Source organism: Mirounga leonina, unplaced genomic scaffold, assembly GCF_011800145.1.
Source record: "Mirounga leonina isolate KUSES-001 unplaced genomic scaffold, KU_Mleo_1.0 Mir_153, whole genome shotgun sequence".
Lineage (NCBI taxonomy): Eukaryota > Metazoa > Chordata > Mammalia > Carnivora > Phocidae > Mirounga > Mirounga leonina.
This window is the reverse complement of record NW_023270387.1, coordinates 25,763,484-25,766,688: the sequence shown is the minus strand read 5'-3', so window position 1 is coordinate 25,766,688 and position 3,205 is coordinate 25,763,484. Positions and strand designations below refer to the sequence as shown.

The 3,205-nt window shown below is 32.7% G+C and overlaps 1 non-coding gene across 1 annotated transcript; it reads right to left on the bottom strand.

Moving 5' to 3' along the window:
- Positions 1 to 2,700: 2,700 nt before the first annotated feature.
- On the bottom strand, positions 2,701 to 2,806 carry LOC118013561. The gene has a single exon (XR_004680051.1). It is a non-coding gene; the product is annotated as a U6 spliceosomal RNA (small nuclear RNA).
- Positions 2,807 to 3,205: the final 399 nt, after the last annotated feature.

Sequence of the window (3,205 nt, the reverse complement as noted above, 5' to 3'; positions counted from 1 at the left end):
GTAGGGAAGAATTGTCTTTTAAATACTTTAAAGTCTTAAAAAAAATAAAATACTTGAGAAAAAAAGAAAAAATACTCAAGAAGCACAAATCCTTGGGCAAAAATGTGTTGAATAAACTAACATCAAAATTAAGTGTTTTTGTTTAATGAAGAATAGTATGGATAGAGTAAATAGAGAAGTGATAGACTGTAAGAAAAAAATTGCAATATAAAAACTGACTATGCAAACATATACAAGGAACTCCTTTAAGTCCATAAGAGAGATAACCCAAGAGAAAAAAAAATGGGCCCACATGTGAATAGGCAATTAAAATAGAACAAACCCCCAAAGCAATAAGCAAATCAAAAGATATTCAAATTTAGTAGTAATCATAGAAGAAAATGAAAACAATCATGAAATATTATCTTATCCCTGTTAATTTGCTTAAAACGTAAATCTAGGTGATGCCAATTATTAGTTATGTGCGGATATAGGAAATCTCAATCCTGGTGGGAGAAGAATGGTGGAACATTTTCAAGAGCTATCTGTCAGCATCTATTCTAATCAAGTCTACACACACACGTAGGTATGACCCAGCAAAGACACTCCTAGGTATGTGGCCTAAAGAAATTCTCCCACTGATCCACAAGTGACATACATAAAAATACCCATCATTATCTTGTTTATTGCAATAGGGATTCAGAGCAATCTGAGTGCCCATCACTGACAGGAGAGTAGACAGTCAATTTTGGTGGGTACACATGGAGTCTTATGAAACATTTACAAAGAATGGACTAGATGTTCATGGAATATCATGGCTGACACTTCAGTGCTAAGTAAAAGAAGTAAAATGAGATCTGTGATTTACCACGACTTCCACAAATTAAAAAACAGTCACACACAAAAAATCATATAATCAAATATACTTCAAATATAATCAAATAATTCATATAGTATGTATTACAATGTTTGCCAACAGTGAATGGGGAGAATGAAAATTGAGAATGGGGACAAATGAGAACAGATGATAGATATAGATGATAGATGATAGATAGATAGATAGATAGATAGATAGATAGATAGATAGATAGATGATAGATAGATAGGAAATAAGTACATGTAGTTCTTTCTGTCTTGAAATAGTTTGGAATGGCCTCAACTGGAGGTAGCAACATAAGGTAAAGCATACAGGCAGGAAAGCATAAATCTATAAAAACAAAGACAAATAACCCAATTTGAATAAAACAGAATGTTTCAAAAGGGGTTGCAGAAGAGAAGCCTGGAAAGGTAAAGTTGGTAGGCTGAATTTGGACTATTTTTATTTATTTTGATCTAAAAAGTAAGATATAAACTTTACTAATATTTAATATATGGATTGATCCTGGAACTCTAGGTCATAATTGAAGACTTTTGGGATCCATATAGAAGAAAAATTTCAAAAAGCACCAAATTCTCTGTCATTTCTCCTAAAATCTATCCTAAATCTCTCCTGTCTCAGTGTAGCTAACATCTATGGGCACTTCCTATGGCTCTGTGATGTCATTTCCTTTTGTAGCTATTAGTTCCCTGCAGTGTTGGTACTTTACTTAACCCAGGCTGTCTGATAACAGATGTGATTTCCAGCTGTGTCTATATACCAACCACAGCGGGTTCATTAATAACAATTATTAAGTACTTTATGTTATAAATCGAGCCTGTGGCAATAGAGAAAACATCCAGTCATTTGTTTTATGGCCTCTCATCAGAGCTAACTATAAATTCCCATTATCTCAACATTATCAGCACTGCAAAATGAATCTAAGCATGAGTCATAAATAAAACTACCAAACAGCTCAATCATGCTGGAAAGAACAGAGCATAAATTAACATTTGACGATGTAATGTTATATATGAACTTAAATAATAGCTCAGGCCTTCTTGTCAGCTTATTATGTAAATTATTATTTTTAAGACTTACATTTGTATTTGCATGGCTGGTGCATTCAGTTAGTCATACAATTAGAGTTCAATAAATATGTAGTCCATACATTGCCCTCCCATAACCTAAGAGTTCCTGCTGAGGCTGTATGAAGTACAGTGAAAATGAAGAGAGAAGTTTCAACTGAGAAAATGTCTCTTAGGACTATAGAGAGCAGGGGGGAAAATCACATTTTCCCCAAATACTACATTTCATAGTAGAAATCATTAAATTTAAGAAGATTAATAGAAAAGGAGCAACAAACTATATGCACCATTGGTTCCTGGGTGGAAGTCCATATGGATTTTCAGTTAATCATAAAAATATTTAGTTATCCCTCTGTGTTGGGTCTAAGCTGTCATAAATGGTGAAGACAGAACAGAAAGATAAACTGAGCACATGAATTTAATTTTTAAGAGAAAAACAGCTAATAAACACATGAAAAATGTTGAAACTCACTAATAACCATGACATGCCAATTAAAATTATGAGAGATTATTTTTCATGTTTTAAAAGCTATTTCCCAGTAGTGGAGAGAAAGCAGTGAAATAGGAAATTCGATCCTTTACTGCAAGGCATACAAAGGGGTTCAAACCTGAAAGGCCATTTGTCATATCTACCCAGAGCTCTAAAAGTGTCTATTATACTTTTTAATTGAGGTATAATTGACATACAACATCATGCTAGTTTCAGGTATACAGCAAAATGATTTGATAGTTGTATATATTATGAAATGATCATGACAAGAAGTCTAGTTAACATCCAGAAATATGGAACGCTTCACAAATTGTGTGTCATCCTCACGCAGGGGCCATGCTGATCTCCTTTGTATCGTTCCAATTTTAGTATATGTGCTGCCAAAACGAACACAAGTGTTCATTACTTTTGATCAGTAATTCCAATTCTGGAAAATTTATCAGTTACAGATTTAGTACATAAACGTTAATGATATAGAATTAAAAAAAAAGAAATAGCAAATAATAAGGTCCATTATGGAAATGGGAAAATAGCTCAAATAAAGTCTAAAAGAAAATAGTTAAATAATTCATGGCACAACTATATGATGGACTACTGTGTGCCATCCAAAATCATTTTGAGAAGATTTAACAGGAAAGTGTTCACAGAACACTTTTAATAGGTTATAAAATGTTATGCATAGCCTAATTTCAATTATTAATCATACTATGAGGTTTTTGAACACATATATACATGCACCAATAGAGAAGACTAGAATAAATACCCTAAAATATTGTTATTTTTGCACAATGG